General features: G+C 50.2%; 1 protein-coding gene across 3 annotated transcripts in view; it reads right to left on the bottom strand.

Annotated features, from left to right (window-relative positions):
* The window catches only part of znf385a (zinc finger protein 385A), an 89,420-nt gene that overhangs the window by 45,127 nt on the left and 23,419 nt on the right, over positions 1–20,874 (bottom strand). The gene's annotated exons all lie outside the window — the stretch shown is intronic.

Genomic DNA, 20,874 nt, shown 5'->3' with positions numbered 1-20,874 from the left:
ATTACAGCGTCCGCATTTAAACGCAATTATTCTGACTGAGCGGCGCATTGAGCGTGCTGATCCCCTCTTCCAAGTTTTAAAAAAGTGCCCACTTCCTGCGTAATCCTCTTTTCCGTAAAACCGCAGCCAAACGCCGTCTTCAGAAGAGCGGCGCTGGAAAATACGCAGCTAACGCGTTCTGTCAGAGCCCAATCACCCTCTGAAAAGGAAGCTGAGAGTTTCATTTTATTTTCTGTCCCTCTCAGTCTCTCTCTTCCTCTCTCTCAGGCAAACACATATGCACACGCACGCACGCACACCGCACGCCAACTCCTCTGCCTCCCAAACGTCGGTGTATTCCGGTTAAGTCTAAGCAGGGAGCAGCAGACGCTTTAAGGTTCCGCTGTGCTGAGGCAGGAAGACTTAAGCTTCTTAAGTTTCTGTCATTTTGAAGATTTCAGCTTCATGGCTCTCTCTCTCAGCTCATCATTTTCCCCTGCTATTTCACGCCCTTGCTCTGATCTTTCCCTTGTTCAGCTTTCCCCCTCAGTTTTCTGTTCATTTCTGGCTCTTCTCCGTGCGTGTGGGACACTTTTGTTTGAATTTACAGTAACCACACATACACACATGCACACACACACACACACTTGTGTGCACACACAAACACACAAACGCAGACATTACACACACACAAACAACACAGCCACACAAGCACACGCATGCATGCACACACACAAACAAGCACAAGCGCGCACACACAAACACATTCACACTCAAACAGGCACGTACACACAAACAGATTTTGCTGAAGCAGTGATGTACAGCTGCTTGTGTGCTGCTGGAAAATGACAGGCCATCTGACCAAGACTGCTGTCTCAGCTGAAGGCCAGCTGCTTGGAGCATGTGCAAATCGCAGGACCTGAACGGACTTTGGCCTCGCTAACGCTTATGAAATATATATGCTGAGACATAGGGAGAGAGGGATGTACAGAGAGAGAAGAGAGGGAGAGGTAGTGAGAGGGAGTCTTTGTCATGTACGTGCATGTCCTTGCTAAAATGCTTTGGCAGCACTGAATAATGCCTGTCATGCTTGTAAAACCATGAGTGTTAATCATAGAGAGAGAGAGAGAGAGAGTTTAGGTTTTAAAGACTTTATTGTACAAAACGCAGACATAAATAAGACTAACATATTTACATATTACAAGTAAAACAAAAAGTATCCACCCACTCACACCCTGAGAAAGTGAGAGAGAGAGATAGAGGGGGGATAGTAAGGCTGTTATAGATGCTATAATGCCAGACCGCTAACTCTCTGTCTCTGTTTGTGGTATCACTCTGTTGCCCACTTCCAGTCTGCTCTCCATCTCCACTCTACTTCCTGTTTCTGCTCTCTATAGTTTACTTCCAGTCTCTGTAGCTCCTCTGCATCACACTTCCTCTCTGCTGTCTCTTTCTAGCTTACTTCCTGTCTCTTTTGTCCATTTCCACTCTACTTCTTGTCTCTGCTCTCTCCCTATAGTCTACTTTCTGCCTGCGCTGTTCCTCTCCACTCCATTTCCTGCCTCTGCACAGTCGACACCCACGCTCTCTGCAATCACTCCATCTCTACTCTCATTCTCCCACTGCTGTTCCCCAACTCCGTGAGCTAACTCGGCTGGAATTTCCCCCTGCTCTTCACCAGCTCCATACGCTAACTCTGCTCTAATATTCCCCCTGCTCTTCACCAGCTCCATACGCTAACTCTGCTCTAATATTCCCCCTGCTCTTCACCAGCTCCATACGCTAACTCTGCTCTAATATTCCCCCTGCTCTTCACCAGCTCCATACGCTAACTCTGCTCTAATATTCCCCCTGCTCTTCACCAGCTCCATACGCTAACTCTGCTCTAATATTCCCCCTGCTCTTCACCAGCTCCATACGCTAACTCTGCTCTAATATTCCCCCTGCTCTTCACCAGCTCCATACGCTAACTCTGCTCTAATATTCCCCCTGCTCTTCACCAGCTCCATACGCTAACTCTGCTCTAATATTCCCCCTGCTCTTCACCAGCTCCATACGCTAACTCGGCTGGAATTTCTCCTGCCCTCTGGGTGCCCTCCACTCTCAGTCCGCTAGCATGTTTTGCCGTGCAAGGGGTGGGGGACGTACTTTGGAGCATTTTTAATGCAGATGGGGAGCAAAGGGTCTGCCGAAGACACCTGGAGAGACGGTGTTGTTGTTTTTTTTCTTGGGGGGGGGGTGCGGGGGAGGGGCATGGCAGGATGAGTCGAGGCCGCCGCGATGGGACGACCTTTGCTCGCGCTTCTCCGTCGGTCAGCTCGCGTAAATCAGCCGACTGCTGCTCGCTGCCTCCGATGTATAATTAGCTCATTAAATGAAAGCTTGCTTTGGGGGGCGCGCTCGCACAGTAAATCTGCCCTGCCTCAACACGCTCATGCACTCAGTGCCTGCGTGTCTGCGCGAGCGTGTGTGTTCTTGAGCCATACACAGACATTCCTCGGATTTAATTACTATGCCTAAAATAATTAAGAACAGCTTTTTAAAAGAGCGCTCAGTAAACCACTGAGACAAATGCATTCATCTTATACTTATTATTACTTTTGTTAGCCATGCAGTAATATTAATAATATATAGCATTGTTATCAATCACAATTATACTACTGCTTCCATCACTAGTATTACTTGAAGAAAAAGAAGAATGCTTTTACTAGATTTCAGTATCTGTCAGTGCCTCAAACATAAATACTATTTGGCTGAATCAGCTTCAATGGCTAGATGAAAAAGGGTGGTGGCAGCCAATCTGACCAGATAACAGAGCAAAGCTCAATATTTTGAGGACTGTCAAAACAAAAATACCCCCCCCCCCAGAAAGTCTGTAACAGACAGAGCAAGCTTGGGGGAGAGCACAGGAGAGTGGACGAGCAGAGACTGGGCTGCCGTTATTTGACACGAAAGGAATGCCACCGTGCACAAGCCGGCCATAATCACACGGCTCTAACAGAGGGCTGACACCTCGCTGTAACAGCCAAGTACATCTAAATTTACAGCCAGATACAGCTAGAGCTGCGGCCAGACACAGCTAGAGCTACAGCCCGATACAGATATACAGCTAGAGCTACAGCCAGATACAGCTAGAGCTACTGCCCGATACAGATATACAGCTAGAGCTACAGCCAGATACAGATATACAGCTAGAGTTACAGCCAGATACAGCTAGAGCTACAGCCAGATACAGCTAGAGCTACAGCCAGATAGTGCTAGAGCTACAGCCAGATACAGCTAGAGCTAAAGCCAGATAGAGCTAGAGCTGCGGCCAGACACAGCTAGAGCTACAGCCCAATACAGATATACAGCTAGAGCTACAGCCCGATACAGATATACAGCTAGAGCTACAGCCCGATACAGATATACAGCTAGAGCTACAGCCCGATACAGATATACAGCTAGAGCTACAGCCAGATACAGATATACAGCTAGAGCTACAGCCCGATACAGATATACAGCTAGAGCTACAGCCAGATAGAGCTAGAGCTAAAGCCAGATACAGCTAGAGCTACAGCCAGATACAGATATACAGCTAGAGCTACAGCCAGATAGAGCTAGAGCTAAAGCCAGATACAGCTAGAGCTACAGCCCGATACAGATATACAGCTAGAGCTGCAGCCAGATAAGCAGAGCTAGCAATACAGCTAGAGCTACAGCCAGTACAGAATAGCTAGAGCTAAGACAGATACAGCTAGAGTACAGCCAGATAAGCTAGAGCTACAGCCGATACAGATATACAGCTAGAGCTGCAGCCAGATACAGCTAGAGCTGCAGCCAGATACAGCTAGAGCTACAGCCAGATAGTGCTAGAGCTACAACCAAATACAGCTAGAGCTGCAGCCAGATACAGCTAGAGCTGCAGCCAGATACAGCTAGAGCTACAGCTAGATATAGTACAGCCAAAACCTTGAACCAAAACTTTCACCAGAGACAGAGGGAGAGAGAGACAGAATGAGGGAGGGGGAGAGAGGGGTGGAGGGAGACAGAGAGGAGAGGGAGGAATAGATTATGCCCATTACTGACTGTTGATACAATTATTTATGTGCTTTGATGTTTGTCACACTATTAAAGCTGAACTGAATTTGATTTGGATTTGAGAGAGAAAGACGCCAAAATGTGTGTGTGTGTGTGTGTGTGTGTACAGAAGTCATTACAGAGATAAGAATCTTTCCATCCCAGGATGGTTGTCATGGTGAGGAGCTGGGACAGGTTTCCACAGAAACCGCAGCACATGGCCATAAAAGATGGACACCCCCCACCCTTACCCCCTCACCCCCTCACCCCCAACCCCCTCCCACCGCACCTGCACCTCATTTCATCTCGCCCTCGTTTCAGCACCCTCGGCCCCTTCCCCAGTCCCCTCGCCCCCTTCCCCAGTCCCCTCGGCCCCTTCTCCAGCACCCTCAGCCCCTTCCCCAGTCCCCTCGCCCCCTTCCCCGGTCCCCTCAGCCCCTTCCCCAGTCCCCGCGGTCCAGCCCTGACCCAACGCCGCGCACGCAGATCAGATTACAATGGGAGTCTACAGGTATTTATAAACGGGGCGTGCGCCGGGGGCAGAATTCCCCCGATCTAAAGCCGTGTCAGAGAGCAGTGCGTTCTCCCATTACTCCCCCGCGTTCACACCAACGGCCAACAGACGGGAAACACAGCCACCCGTCACGGGGCTCCATAAATCCTGCCCCCTCTCTCTTTTATTCTCCCTCTGCAGCACATCCCTCACTCATTTCATCACTTTTCCTTTTAATGCAAATGTTTGGCGAGGGGCAGATCGATGGCGGCTGAATGGCGTATTGGATTGTGCGAAGATGGCGGGGGGAGAAGACAGGACCGTATTGACCTTGAGTGTAATCTACTGCACCGCCCCCTCGCTCTACACCAGCGGCAGCCCCTCTGAACTGTGAATTACTCCTCTATCATTACACTGCAGCCGGACCACGCGCTGGATATACGCATGCACACACGTTCACACACACACACACACACGCGCACTCACGCGCACATACACACACGCACATACACACAAACACAAACACACACGCACATACGCACACACACACGTGCGCGCACACATGCACATACACAAGCACACATGCACCGAGACGCACATTAACACACACACACCGTACAACCATACACAAATACAGCCCACAAATAAGCACACAAAAACCAAAACACAAAAACACACACGATTATCGATCCCATGTGTTTTTCTGTCCCATGCGGGCTGCTGTCCAGCCTGCCACTGCCCAGCCCCTTGAGAGAAGCCTTTGTCCTCGGGGAGGGGCGTTCTGTCAGGGTTTGTCACCGTAGTCACAGTTGCACGGTTACACAAGCCCAGGCCAATCCATGCCTGCTATCCTGCAAGCTTCAGCCTCACAGCCAGAGAACAGGGTTCTAACTGCTGCACCACCGCAACGCTACAGCAAGTCACACGCATACAGAGGACTGCAGCAATATAGATATGAGTGAGTGAGTGTATGTGTAAGCACCCGAGTATGTATATATGCATATGTGTGTGTGTGTGCGCGTCCGGGCATATATGTGCATGCGTGTTGAATGTGTATGTGTGTGTTTCTCTCTATCTGTCCAAGTCCAGTGTACCTCTCCTCTCAGCCACACCCCTGTCTGTGCAGCCACAGCCTAGGAAAATTAAGAAAAACTGAAACATGTCTGAACATCATTTTTATGGACAGATAGTCACTAACCAACACAAAGCACACTAGATAGACATACTCAGGAAACAGCACCTGGGCTCACCCATGATTAACATTCAGAATCCCTGACACTTGAAATAATGATTGACTGGCATTTTTTGGCGTTTGTGAGACACTGAGCGACTGATTAACTGAGCGCCTGAGATGTCACACTTTGACTGAGATTCACTGAAAAATACACTGTGACTGATGCTGCTGAGTGACTGGAGCGCTTAGTGCACGACAAGCTGACAGACAAATGCACTGATTGGCTGAAAGTGAGTGACTTGTTCACTTTGTCGTTGACACACAGAGGCCCGTACACTAGAGGCTGACAGTGCGATTGCCCTCATTCTCTGGCACGGTGGCTTGTGCTGTTTCACCTAATGGACCCAACCCCGTCCGCCTCTCCCACTCTCTCACTCTCTCTCTCTGTCGCTCTGCCTCTCTCTCAATTCAATTTCATTTTGGTTTAATAGCAAACGTACATTCACATTTCCACAATGCACACACACAGATATAAAAATAAACCAGCATAATATAATAAAAAGAAGAAAGCAGTTTACAATTATGAGATAATAAAATAAAACTGAATAAGAACTCTCTCCCTCCCTCTCTCTCTCCCTCTTTCTCTCTGCGGACGTGAAACTGCAGGAACAGGAGATTAGTTTCCTCTAGCCGCAGCTGAATTTCCGCAGGGGGCCGGATCACCTGACCCCAGCCCCCCGCCCCCCTCCCCGGCCCCGGGGCGCCCGCGTTCCGCACCGCACGCCGGCAGACCCGACCGTGTCTCAGAGACCAGGTGCGCTCAGGCAGACAGGAACAAAGAAACCGCCGGCTTCGTTTCCCTCGGGGCTGCGCACAGGGGTACTCCGTGTGTCCAAACACGTCACTCTTCCCACCGAGCGCAAGGAGAGGAGACCCTCTTTCCCCGCGGCTGTGGGGGCGTCGCACGTGCGCTCACTGGTCTGCATCGAACCCGCCCAGCGGGGCACCTTCGCCGCTGCCCTAACCTGCGGAGACAGATGTAAAATTCGGACACGTGCCGCGCTTATGCTCCCAACGATGCCGTGGCATCCGATGCCTCTGGCCGATGCCTCTGGCGTGGGGACAGGTTTACGGGGCGTGCAGACGGTCCTCGTTCCGATGGCGGTGTCTGCCTGCCGGCGCATGTCGGGACCTCGTACCCACCAGCTCACCGCAGAGCCAGGAGGGAGCTACGTTCGCTCGGGGGGGGGGGGGGGCGGGATGCCGTTTCTAACGTAATTACCGTCCCCGAGGCCCACCTTCCAAAACGACTCTAACGTCAATGTGCCGTTCTCCAAGTTGCGCTCTCTCACGCGCACGCACACGCAAATGGCAGTTTCACTTATGTCCACAAGGGGGAGCCGGCGAGTCCCCTGGATCCTTATTTAAAGACGAGCTTCCCCCGGAGGATGAGCTGAACAGACTGGTAATCGGGGCTGCGTGCGGGGAATGCACTGGGCTCTCCGTGCCTCTGTCAGCTCGCTGGGCCCTGCCGAGCCGCATCCATTCACTGCCGTAATAAATAGCGCGATTATTATTTATTTATATGGTTGAATGCACTTAATAAAACAGGCAATTCACAATGCCTGCGCGGCGAGATACCTACAGTGCCTGTCGTAAGAGCTGCAAGAGCAAGACCGTGCGCAGAATAGCAAATAACACATCCGTGATAGATTGAGCGCCAAGCTAAAAAAAAAACACATTTTATAAACACACAGCGCCCAGATGAACTCACACAGTCTCCAGCACACTTTTAAGTGAGCATGCGTGAAGAGAAGTGAAAAGCCCCCGGTACGGTCCAGAACCTTCGAAGCCACGCATGGTTGAGAGTGTAAAAGCGGTCGGATGCAGGTGGGTAAAATGACCGTGAACCGTGAGAAGAGCCCGGAGCGGTCGCGCTGGGACAGTCTGGTCCCCAGGACCCGCGCCGCACCTGCTGTGGGGTTTTAGGCTGGGATGAGCTAGCCAGGACCACACACAGAGCACGGTGGGATTCTGAACACTGACCGATAACACACCCATACGCGGATGCTGTGCTGTTCAATGTAATGTAAAACCCTGGGGCTGCAGCTACACAGACCCAATGTACACACGTATTCCCAAAAAATTCAGCTTCCTCCTCACCCTTTCTCCCTCTTTCTCATTCTCATAATAATGATGATCATCATCATCACCATTATCATCCTCATCATCATCATCTCCCAGGAATGTGTCTCTGACAGAGAAGAGAAACTCAGCTAAAGAGCTAATGTGTTGCCTCTATTTAAGATCTAATATCAATCGCGTCTGTTTTGTGTTTTGGCTGCATCATTTAAATTATTCCAGATGAGGTTATATTTGTTTCATAATTCATTTCTCTTTCTCTCGCTCTAAAGTGTTCTTTTGGCAATTTAGCACATTTCCACTTTACGCTGTTGCCAAAGCATTTGAAAATAAATAAGATTGAAATGGAACAGGGAAAATGAAAAGAAGAAATACAATATAAGATATAGTACATATAAATGCATATGTATCATCATTATTATCCTCTCTCTCCATCTTTCTCTCTATCTCTTTCTCTCGCTCTCTTTTCCTTTCCCTCTGTTCTTACATCTGACCTTGCTGCTGAATTAGCTGATCTCTGTCAGAGATAAGTTTCTGAAAGCTGGGTAGTTTGAGGCTGCAGAGCTGCTGGAAGAAGTCACAGCATGTCTCTGTAATTCAAACACACACACACACACACACACAGCAGGAGCCACAAAATACAGACCGTTTTCTAAAATGATCTGCAACCATGATGTGTATAAGCACGCCTGAATGCGTCTGTGTGTGCGAGAAAGGTTTAAGTCGATGTGTGTCTGCATGTGCGCATGAGCCTGTGTGCTTTCTTGTATGTATGTGACTATGTGTGTTTGAGTGTGAGAGAGAGAGAGTTATGTATGCGCATCTGTCTGTATGTCTGTCTGTAGGCAGCGGTGCAGTACAATGAACTGCTTTGTGGCTCAGAGGTTGTGGGTTTGATTCCGAGCTGCTATGGGAAGGCAATGATCAAGACAAACCAAAGACCTTGAGAACACATTCCGCACCCTGCCCTTACCAGGGTCTCTAACCAAACCAAACTGAAGGGACCGGAGCATAAATACTCCAGCGCATGTCTTCTCCCGACGCTGATATTCTACCGGCGAGTAACATCCCATAATAAGCCTGCAGGAGTCATGAGACACCGTGTCATTGAGCCGGGCACCAGAGAGGGTGAAACACTGAGTCCAGCGACTCAGGGAAGTGCGTTAAGTCTAAGCACACGGAAAAAGATACGCAGCACATTACAAACTAAGTGCAAACACACAGTCACATATCTGTCTCGTAGAAATACAATTTATGGACTTCATGGGATATGAGTGCAAACAAGGGCAATGAGTGCAGGGAACATCCCCTGTCTGAGCACGCTTTCATGAGCTTGAAGGGTTTATGAAGACCTGCAGACTGAATCCCTCCTTCCATTAGGCTGTAATGTAGCTAATTACATGTAATCCCAGAGTCAGCGTTGGCAGGTACAGGACTGAATCTGGGCCCTTGGGCTCATCACAGTATTCCATCGACTCAATCGCTCATTTTCCCCCATACAAAATCTTTATAGAATTCTTTCCTTTCTTCCAAACTAACTCCTCATTCGCTCTCTCAAGTTCCAGTAATTCTTTCCCCACTGATTGCTATAATCGTCTGAATCTCGTTCCATTCCACCATCTCATTAAAGCCATTCTTCACACGCATTCCTCTTCACCCCTAGCTAATGCGTCTCTTTCTCCACACTCCCTTAATCCCCTCAGTTTACCTGCCTGCTCCTGCCATGCCAGTAACCAGCACAATCTTTCATTTTAAAATCTCATCTAATTCATTTGCTAACCCCCTGCCCCCCTGACTCCCCAACCTACCCCACGGCAAATAACATTCAGCATGTTATGAACCAGAACGTATTTCAAATTTCTAGCTCTCCGTTCTTTATTGTGAGTATATTTTAACCTTTATTTTTATGTTATCTTTACTGCAAACAGTTTTTGATGTTGCAGTTAATTATGATTAACTTCGCTATTTGTAACATTCCACAATACGGGAACTTGTTAAATCATTAAAGTAGTTACTGTCCCATAGATTTCCATCAGGAAACAGCAGCTCAGGATTCATATACAATAGGCGTAACATGAGATATAAACACTCCTAAAATTTGCATTTTTTTTTAAAGCTCCCGCTCTTATACCACACAGATGCAAAATAAAAACGTAAAGCATCTAATATACTGTAACCTCTTTCAGTAAACAAGACCAATACACAGCAAAGGAAATAAATGGATATGTTGACATGTATACACTTCTGAATTCCAACCATGGTCAGAACATGGAACCAAACCCCACAGACTCCCTCCATGCCACCATCCTGGCCCACCCTCCACCCCCATGCTGGGACGCTTGAATTTCAACTGTCTGAAACTGGATCAGGCTAGAACACCCATGCATTACATCTGTCGGATTGATTTCAGGGCTAAGAGGTAAGCTTCCACATTTTGTCGCTCGCTCTCTCACACACACAAATAGAGACCGGGATGCTCGGTTTTCAGGGTCTGGGCCCTTCACGCTCCTAAACGCTGCGCTGTGTAATGACAGCGTCTGCGGTTCTAATTACCCCCCTCGGGGATAACACCACCCTGCAAGCTGAACAGCCCCCAAAATGGACAGGCCTTGATCTCGTAAGCAGGTGAGTCGAGGCTATGAGAGCCTAATTACCCCACCGTCTCCCTGACCAGCGCTGACGCCAACTCCAGGGTATTAGTGAGAGAGCAGACAGAGAGGGAGGCAGGTTTCAGAAGATTGCAGGTTTGCTGGGTGCAAGCTCGGTTTGGCAGAGGTAAACAGCGCCTTCCCCCTTCCGCCTCCCCCCCGGGTGCCCCATCCCTGCCTCGTGCACGTGTTCCAAACACGGAGGCAGATGCGTGCGCTAATCCTCGGCTAAACCTGCTCCTGGCACCTCAGACTGAACAAGAAAACCTAGCACATGCTGGGCTTTTGTTACTGTCAGCAAGCAGGAGCAGGATGGGTGGGAAAGGGGGGGTTGAGAGTGGGGCTGGGGGTACAGGGGAGAAGCCCAGGCCTGGTGGAACCCCCGGGGCATTCGTGATAGCAGCTGAACCCCAGATCTCTGCTGCTCGGTCAGGCTAGGGCAGGACCCCCCAGGGGCCGATATGAAAGGTGTGGGGAGATTAACCAGGACGCCGGTAACAAGAGCTCATGTCCCGTACCCTGGGGGGGAAGGGGGGCGCACCGCGACTCCCAAAAAACCAGCCCTTACCCTTCCTGAATGGGAATTTGCTCATCGTACACATTTGCGTTAAACCTGTCTGTTTTAAAATGGTTATAGTTCTCTGAGTGTGTATTTGTGCTTGCTTTTGAAATGTTTTTTTTTTTTCTTAATTACACGTTTGTCGTCTTAAATTCTTCTTTGTTTTGTGTTCGTGGCCTTATCGGGGCTGTTATTATTTGTTATTAACATAAATCTGCGAGGCAGACAGTGCTCCAGTGTGGCTTACTCTACAAAAGCTTTCTATTCTTTTAAAGTACTCAAGGCACTCACAAAATCTTTACTTCTTTTACATTTTATTACCATGGGAGTGTGGAGGCATGGGAGTTATGGGGAATGCTGTGTACTTCAGGCTTGTAGCCAGAAGGTTGCGTGACCAAACCCTAGAAGGAGACTGCTGTTGTGCCTCTGAGAACGGTACCAAACCCTTCAGTAGGTACCCGGCTGTGCAAACGCACACTGTGCGAGCTGTGTGCGCTATGGTTAGGGACTCGGTAATGAGCCCTAGCCAAAAAGTGCTTCCATCAGCAGGTGAGCTCTGGTAAAAGCTGGTCTTTTTTTAAGCCCACCGTTATTAAAAGTAATGATGGCAATTATGACAGAAATATGGCTTATCGTGACGAGAACGCGAACCGGTTGTTGCGATAATAGCAGGGAACCGGAGCGACAAGAGGCACCTGGTCAGCCTCCTCTGGCATTGGTTGCGAACGCCCCCAAACTTGTTCGCACGCGCTCAAAAAACCCGAGCGCGCGAACGGCACCAGCTCCATCGCCGACGGAAACCGCGCCGCTCCGCGCCGGATGAGCGGGACCTCGTCTCAGCCAATTAGGAGTGATGAGGGGAGAGGGGACGAAGCATGGGAGGGGTTTCGAGCACTTAATGATAGAGAGGGCACTGTTATTACATTATTGTATTACTATAATTGTATATTATTATAGTGCATTAGATGGTGGAGGGCAGGTAACCGCACAGGAAGAGGTAAAACTGGTCTAACGGCACCTGGCATGTAATACCTGGAGTACTGACACAGGTAGACGCCCAGTACGGTCACATGTGACCCTCTGCTCAGGCTAGGGACACAATGGGACATTGAGACACTGTCACACACACCCTACATTGTTCTGTTGCATAGACATATATGGTGGCCATAATGCCCAAAGAGATCTTTGTCCCGCACAAACGGGAAGACAAACATGATGTCAGCGGACCAGATTTTACCTTCCATTATTTGCTCTCATCCTCCACCATTATTTTCCTCCCCGTCGCTCTCTCACGCTCCATCTCTCTTTCCTTCATCTCCTCTCTTTTCATCCGGCCTGTACGGGGCGATCTCGGGTTTCTGCCGTCTCTGTAATTCGACGGTAATAAGCGACGCCTGCCCGCGGGCCGGGGTGCGCTCGGCTCGGCTCGTAAGGAGATACGCCCGCCGCCCGCTTGCGATGCGCCTGATGGGCGGGCCGCCGTGGGCCGCTTCGGACTGAGCCGCGGGTGGGCTGCCCGGCGGCGGAAAGCACATTTTGCCCCATTTTCAAGCGTGAAAAGGCTCTGAGGTCGCCACGGGGGGAGAACCAATCGGAGGAGCCGCAGAGCCCGCGGCGTCAGTGCTGAAAACTCTCCTTCAGTATTGAGAGAGATGGGGAGAGAGAGAGACTAGGGGGGTGGAGAGGGAAAGGGAGTGAAAGAGAGTCATAAAAAAGGAAAGACAGAGCAAGAAAGATGAGAATAGAAGAAGGAAGAGTGAAAAGAAGGGAGGAGAGAAAGATTAAGAGCTAGGGAAGGGAGAGAGAAAAAGAAGGAGGAGGTTATGCTGTGAGGGAGATAGATAGAAAGGAGAGAACAAGCCTACCTTTTTACTTGAGGCATTTTTCCCAAGCTTTGATTCTCTACCACTGCATCACACCATCCCGTTCTTTTTGCTTTTCGTTCCCTTCCCCCATCCCTCTATTTAGAGTTAAAAGAGAGAGACACACCCCTGTGTCGGTACCCTTTGCTCTCCACCCCCTCCTTCCCTGTTTTCAGTGTGCGCACCATCTAAAGAACTCTGCCCCCCAGGTATGAAATTCTATCACTCAACACAAAATGGGTGGATTAACCCAGTTCAGGCTGAAAGGAGAGAAGAACAGCCCTCATTCCGCCTGGAGGGTGTGAACAGAAAGAGGGTGGGGCAGCGAGGGAGGGGAGGTCAGGTGATGTGTACTGGCTGGCCTTTGTGCCAAAATGGCTTCAGATTTATGTTTAATGTGCATAGCCTTTCCAAGGAAGAGCTAAAATCAGGCTGGCTCATTATGCCCCTTTCCCATTTTAGAGCTGGAACCAGACTGGCTCATTATACCCGTTTCTCACTGTAGAGCTGAAACAAGCTGACTCATTGTACCCCCTTCCTACTTTAGAGCTGGAACCAGACTGGCTCATTATACCCCTTTCCCACTGTAGAGCTGGAACCAGGCTGTCTCATTGTACCCCTTTCCCACTTTAGAGCTGGAACCAGGATAGAATGAGTTAGAACCCACCCAGGCTGGTTTCCCCCTCGACTGGCTAAGTAATTAGAACAGGAAGCAATTCTAATATGAACACATCTGAGCCTCCGGGAGGAAGTCTCAGGTATCTATGAGCAGCGTGGTGCTGTAGCACCCAGGAAACTCCTACCATTATAGGATTTCAGACACTGACCCCGGCTGTTCCCGCCGAGCGAATCAGAAAGTCATATAAATTCTATTCATATCATAATGTGCGCTAATAGCACACCAGTGTGGACTCAGGGCACAATCAGGCCGCACGCTTTGGTTTAAAACGCAGCAGGGCGGGTCGTCCGTCCTCACAAACAGCAGGACTTTGTCTGATTTTGTTTGCAGGAAAAACCGACAGCTTGGTCGCCACGCTCAAATGAATCGATATCCATATGATATCAAAATACCCGAAGCCGGGACGAGGTCAGGACGAGGGCGAGGGCGAGGGCCACCTGGAGAGGTGCAAACAGCGTGCCTCCGTAGTTCAGCTCCTGCAGCCAGCATTCACGACTCGCTCTCAAACATTTCGTCAAAGCGGCAATTTCTCAGTGAAATAAATGACCCGGAAAGTCGATTATCGGAAACTCTGCTGAGAATTTTCGCCCATAAAGTGCGAACTGCAACGTTTCCTCAAACTGTTTCTTACCTCATTTACCATCTGTAGTTCAAGGACTCCTCAAGATTAAAGATTAGCGCTACAAAAATAGGCCAGACTTATTAACGAACATTTTTCTGCCTTAGATTCCACTAAGTACTTAAAGGGAAAACACCATCTTTAAAAATGATCAAAAATATAATTCTGCTGATTCAGGATTCAGATTTTGCCCATTTATCCCTCAAGGTTATTTTAATTCAGAAATGAACCCTCCCTCTGAAGAAGTGCACCGACAAAGACAGAAGAATAACCAGCAGAATGAGTCCAGCTCCTCAAACTCTCTCAGCTGTCCCCCAGTCCCCTCTGTCCTCAGTGGGTAAACTGTCGGTCAGATCACGCAGCTTCTTCAGTCCCCCGGCTGGCAGTGTCACCCATAAAATCACGCCACTTTTTGATTCGTCCCCGTCTATGGTCGCGTTCTGAAGTGCAGGCAGATGGGAGCTGAGCTGTAAAGGCTCCGTATCCAGGCGGGAGGCATCAGAGACGCGCGTCCCGGAGGGGGTTTTCTGTCTCAGAAAGCGTGAATCGCAGCCTGCGCTTCATCGGTGATGTAAGAACCAAGGCTCCGCGATTCACAGAGAGGGAGGGAGGTGTGGGGCGATGAAGAGATGCGATCCGACAGGCGGGCGGACGAATAGGAAAAGTTGACGTGGGTGTGTGTCATAGCGTTCGGGCGATTGTGTGCGTGTGTGTGTGCGAGTGACCGTGTGTACGTACATGCGTGTGTGTGCGCGAGTGACCGTGTGTACGTGCATGCGTGTGTGTGCGCGAGTGACCGTGTGTACGTGCATGCGTGTGTGTGCGCGAGTGACCGTGTGAACGTACATGCGTGTGTGTGCGCGAGTCATAGTGTGCGAGTGACCGTGTGTACGTACATGCGTGTGTGTGCGCGAGTGACCGTGTGTACGTACAGCGTGATCGCAGCTGCGCCATCGGTGATGTGAACCAGCTCGCTGATTCCGGAGGGGGAGGTGTAGTAGCATGGGTGCGTCCGACAGCGAGTCGGACGTAGTGAAGTGACGGTGTGTGTACATGCGTGGTGTGTGCGTGGGGGTGACCGTGTGTACGTACATGCGTGTGTGTGCGCGAGTCGTAGTGCGCGAGTGACCGTGTGTACGTACATGCGTGTGTGTGCGGGGGTGGAGGCGCGCATGTGCGCATAAGCGTCCCCAAGATGGTGGTCGGGGGTCCTGCAGCAGCCGAAAGCTTTAACAGAGCGTGTCAGTCATCGTTATTATGACTTATTTCCTGTTGACTGTGTTCGCCTCCCCCTTCCTTCCTCCTGGAGGGCTGGCAGGGTCTGGTGTGCGCGCCATGGCGACGAGGCCCCCGCACAGCGCCGCTGACTGACGGCTGATAAAATTTGAGCAATTACCCCCCTCCCCACCCGCCCCCCGTCTGTGCCTAAGCTGGAGCGCCGGACCTGGGCGGGGTGTGCGCACTGTTCAGAGAGATGGTGGGAAGGGGCCGTTACAGACATTGGGCCGTGGCCGTGGTGCTGAGAGAGAGTCTGTGTTGTGACGAGGCAGCGACCCGCCGTGCGGACGGCGTGCACGCGCGGAGCTGTGTGCACGTGGAGCCCAAGTGCCCTCGCAACGTTTCAAGCCATGATTCATCTCCTCGCTCCTGCGTCACCGCTCCCCCCCCCACCACCACCACCACCTCGTTCTCCTGTTCACTGTGCAGGTCGCTCGCTCCTCTCCCCCTCCCCACCCCCGCCCTCACCACCGCTCGCTGCAGTAGGGGATGATTGAGCAAACAGCACTTCGGAGAACCGCAGAAAAAGATGGTTATCCCCAATCTGCGTGCCGTGCATCCCAAATCAGACCTCCCTCTCTTTCTCTCCTTCCATTCATCGTTTTTTTCTTTCTCTGCTGCTGCTTCTGTGCTACAACACATACACACACACACACACACACACACAGAGACACACACACAGGTACACACACACCTATATACTGTCTGCACATGTGGGTGAAGATAGACTGCATGACTTCCTCTTGCTGGACCATTTCAAAACAGTACCACTCCCTTCCCTTATAAACTGAAATGCATTTATAAATGCCCAGGCACAAACACTCTGCAAAGAAAAGACTTCCAGGTAATGACTGATACTATAAACACTACACAGATTCTAAACAACAGATCCTAAACCTGTTACAGACAGTAAGAATGCTAAAGACACTATAAACACTGCAGATGTTAAACCTGCTACAGATAGTAAGAATAGTACAGATGCTAAGAATTCTACAAATACAAACACAACAGCCAGTAAGAATGCTTCAGATGCTGAGACGTTAGCGGTTGGCTCGGATTAATTGGGCAGTATTAGGAGTTGTGCGTCTGTTTTTATCAACACACCTTTAAACAATCTCGCTGATGGCCGTTTGACAGGTAATGCTCCCATAGCTGCTTATTACATTGTTTGTCTGAGGAGATGGTAATAGATTGTCAGTTCAGCTAATATAAGGTACAACTATCGCATCACTGCCACGTTCCACTGACAGCAGCTGTCTTGCTACAGGTAGCGAAGAGAAAATGGAAAAACAGTGAATGAAGGACAACAAGCAAGTGCAAGGCAGAGGTGCCATATAGGTGCGGTTCATCCATGACATCCCAGCATGCATTTGGCTGTGTGTATAAAAATGCAAAGGGGTCTGGTTTTTTTGAGCTTCAGTAGCATGGCTGCAGTTGACCAGTAACAGGCCGTCTGTTGGAGTGCGTGTGCGCGTGCGTGCTAGGAGCACAGGCGTGTTTCATAAGCTGCGGCGTCTAATGTGATGTAATGCGATGAGAAAGACAGCGTCAGCAAAGGGCAGCAGTGGGCGGAAACGGGCGCTCCAGAACCGTGATGTTCCAGCGTGGTGCAGCGATCGATGACTGCTATATTTCTGCCCGTCATGAAAAAAAAAGTTTTCATCAAAAACAGTGGGGGCCCAACACCATAAGGCCATGGTCAACGGGGGGGAATCACAGGTAGCTTCTTATAAAAATACTGAAGTTAGCGGCCATGGGTGTATGACGTTAGCACTGAGGTGGCATCATTTGGGAGGGATTTAGAGAACTACTGACAACTCCAAAGCCTGACCCTGGAAAAGCCAGGGGTCTGAGGCCTGTATTGTAATGGCATTTGTCAACAACAATGTAAACATACATTTTTCTACACAATCTCAATTACATAATCTCAGGCGAATGAGTTTTGGTGACTATTTAACTTGCCAACTGTGTTCATGAAGAATAAAGTATTGCTTTTAATTATTAGTCAAAGTTAAGAACAAATATTGATTGAATCTCAGCCTTTCAGAGTCTTTGGTACAAGGTTTTATGCACCCTAACTTACTCAAGCTTTTGGACTCCAGACATTTTGCAGCTTTTAGGAAATTTCACTGTCATAACTGCCATGTTTGTTGAAGCACACCAGGTAAAGTACTGTACTTAAGGTTGGGTACAGCAGGGGCTACCCCACCTCCCAGATTTTATCCTGCAACCTTCTGGTTACAAGTGAGTTTTTGCCTCAACCGCAGCATTTGGCTGCCAGTCATTTAGCTCTCAAAGACTTCAACAGACACCTCCACTCTGATCATGCTAACTGATTGCTGTACTTCGTGGGACTTTCCCGATTGGTAGCTTATGACTCCACAACAAGTGATGCCATCACTGCTTTGGTAAATACAGATCTAAGGGCTCGTTCTGATGATGTAGCGCCCGAGTATTTCTCTCTTGAGGGAACCCATGCCCGCCCATCAGCTCTTTGGGATTTGTAGTTCTGGCAGAAAACGTTTGTCTGTAGGCCTTTCGGACTGGGAGATGAAGCGCAGGGTTACGTCTGTCTGCTCAGTGCTCTGCTTCAGTGCAAACAGTTACAGGGCAGATTAGCCAGCCAGTAATCCCGCCCCCTCACCCGCTGCGGTTATTGTAATTCGCCGCACAGCAGTGAGCAACGTGCGCTGTTCGTCATGCTGTGATGTCGCAGTGTTGCCGGGCGTGTGGAATTTGGCAGGGTGCATTAATGCCAAGTAGCAGTGTTGCCAGGTTACGATGTTGCAGGCTGTTGTGCTCTCAGGTTGCGGTGTTGCAGGCTGTTGTGTTCTCAGGTTGCGGTGTTGCAGGCTGTTGTGTTGTCTGGTTGCGGTGTTGCAGGCTGTGGTGTTGTCTGGTTGCGGTGTTGCAGGCTGTTGTGTTGTCTGGTTGCGGTGTTGCAGGCTGTTGTGTTGTCTGGTTGCGGTGTTGCAGGCTGTTGTGTTGTCTGGTTGCGGTGTTGCAGGCTGTTGTGTTGTCTGGTTGCGGTGTTTCAGGCTGTTGTGTTGTCTGGTTGCGGTGTTGCAGGCTGTGGTGTTGTCTGGTTGCGGTGTTGCAGGCTGTGGTGTTGTCTCGTTGTGATGTTGCAGGCTGTTGTGTTGTCTGGTTGCGGTGTTGCAGGCTGTGGTGTTGTCTCGTTGTGGTGTTGCAGGCTGTTGTGTTGTCTGTTTGTGGTGTTGCAGGCTGTTGTGTTGTCTGGTTGCGGTGTTGCAGGCTGTTGTGTTGTCTGGTTGCGGTGTTGCAGGCTGTGGTGTTGCTGGATTGTGGTGTTGGCGGACAGTGATGTTGCAGCGTTGCGGTTTGTGTTCTCTGGCGGGTTGCGCTCATGCAGGGACGTGCTGCTGCTGGGTGCTGCGGCGTGACCGGCCCGCGGCGTTTCGGGGCACGGCGGTGAAAAGTCCGCGCTGTGCTGAGCAGCGCTGCAAGGTAGCGCTGCGGTCATGCAAATTCACCAGGGGCGGCAGAGGAGACAGAGATGATGTCATTCCAATTATGCTGGGGGGGCTGAGGGGGTTGGGGAAAATTTGAATGTACTTTTTTCCTCTTTCAACATCTTCTATTCTCTTGTTCTTAAGTAGTGATTAAAGATCTTAAGATCTGTGCCTCTCTACCTTCACCCTCCATTACCTCACTTCATGCATCCCAAATCAGTTCTCCCTGCCTCTCCCCCTTCCATGTCCATCTCTCTTTCTTTCTCTCCTCCCCTCTCTCACCCCCCTCCACTCTCCTTCTCTCTCTTCCCCCTCATTCTATTGCTCCCTCCTGTCCCCCCCATCTCTCTGGCTGCGGCAGTGCTGGGCAGCCAGTCGGAAAATCCACTGATTGTTTCTGACAAAAATAGAGAGGCAGAGAGAGAGAGAAAGAGAGAGAAAGAAGGGGGTGAATGCAACTGCTGTGTGATCGTGTGCGTGCTTGTGCACATGTGTGCATGTGTGTGTGCGCACTCGTGCGTGCGTGTGTGTGTGTGTGTGTGCAGGTGTGCGTGTGTGTGTGTGTGTGTGTGTGTGCGTGTGGATTGTTGGGTTGGGGGTTGTTTGTACAAAGCCTCGTTTCTGTCGTTTTTTTCCCCTCCGCATTGTACACCGCATTGTTTTAACATTTATTTCCAGCGCTGGACAGTCCACTTACGTCTATCAGCCTGTTGGAGAGCGAGGAACAGCCAGAGAGAGGCTGATGACGAGGGAGCAGTGGAGCGAGGAGGGCACAAACGAGAGCGGGAGGGATGGGGGAAAGAGAGAGGGAGGGAGGGAGGGAGGGAGGAATGGGGAAAGGCGGAGAGAGCGAGAGACAGCAGTTTTAGAGGTCATAGGCTTGGTTGGGCCAAGGTGACAGCTGAGGTAGAGAAGCTTGTTGGGACTCTTCTGAGCGAAGGTGACAGAGTCCGCTGACGGCGGATTGGCCAAGAGGTCACTTCCTATGCAGGGTTACCTCTGCGTCCTCTCCCCCAAAGTCACCTTCAAATCACATCCTACCACCATTAAACCCCCCATCAATCACCCTCCAAACCCATCTTGCCAACATTAAATCTGCCAATCATATCCTACAAATCTTAGCCAACCCCCCCCCCCCCATGACCCTCCAATCACATCCTACAAACATTAGAACCCCCCAATCATATCCTACCTTGTCAGACCTCCATAATTACCGCCGATCTTACTCTACAATGGCAGGGACCCCTGCACCTCCTAAACACCTTTGATTTTATGCCACCTATATTAGACACCCATCCCCCCCAAAATACCCCCGACTGCTACCAATCAAGGCTTACTGCACCCTCCTCCAACCACCCCCAATCACATCCTATAGAATCTGGGTCAGTGGCAACAGTTAGCCACCTACCCACCCCTTTTACTGCCATAATTACAATCTGAAACAGGCTGCATTTCATCGGGGGAGGGGGGGGGGGGGGGGGGGGGGCGCTGTGAGTTCTCATCAGCAGGTCCACTTCCTCAGCTAGAACTTTGCTGGGCGCATGTTTGGAAGCCCGGAATATTCTAGAAACCAGTGTCTTCGTCGGGTGTGTGTGTTTTGACCGTTGTTTTGATAGACCTCAGGGGCCCAGGACTGGTCAAAATCTCTGCACCTGCTACAAAGAGTCCCTGGGTGAATGTGTGAATGTGACCCCTCCCCCCAATCCCCTCCCTCCCCCCCTTGTCACCTCACGGACTTTGCTCACTCACGCAGAATCGGATACTTGACCTTCAGGTGATGACCGGCGCGTTAGTGTGTGTTTGTGTGTATGGCAGCGGGGGAGGGGGGCGCAGATAGAGCCAAATTTATGAGTAACACAATATCAGAACCTTCATCCCCAAATATTCTGCAGAACTGTTATCAGGCTGT

Source organism: Anguilla rostrata, chromosome 11 (genome assembly GCF_018555375.3).
Source record: "Anguilla rostrata isolate EN2019 chromosome 11, ASM1855537v3, whole genome shotgun sequence".
Taxonomy (NCBI): Eukaryota; Metazoa; Chordata; class Actinopteri; order Anguilliformes; family Anguillidae; genus Anguilla; species Anguilla rostrata.
This window is presented reverse-complemented; position numbering and strand designations above follow the sequence as displayed.